Source organism: Diachasma alloeum, unplaced genomic scaffold (genome assembly GCF_001412515.2).
Source record: "Diachasma alloeum isolate Michigan unplaced genomic scaffold, Dall2.0 Dall_scaffold_00194, whole genome shotgun sequence".
NCBI classification, from domain to species: Eukaryota; Metazoa; Arthropoda; class Insecta; order Hymenoptera; family Braconidae; genus Diachasma; species Diachasma alloeum.
Genome location: NW_021680359.1, coordinates 2,006,992 through 2,007,219, shown reverse-complemented (window position 1 = coordinate 2,007,219; position 228 = coordinate 2,006,992).

Below are 228 nucleotides of genomic sequence, written 5' to 3'. Positions count from 1 at the left end.
TCGCCCGCGAATTAAAAATTCACTTCTCCCCTCCTAATTGAGATTAAGAAATGAAAAAAGGACGGTTCGATGGAGAATTAAATTCCCCATCAGTTAACCCTCTGTCATCTCTTAAACTTTGTAACAAAACAATAAAAACTGCCACCAAGCTCATGGGCCAGTAAGAAAAATCATTGTTTCGCGGCGCACAGTGACTTTTCACCATTCGCCCGCGAATTAAAAATTCAC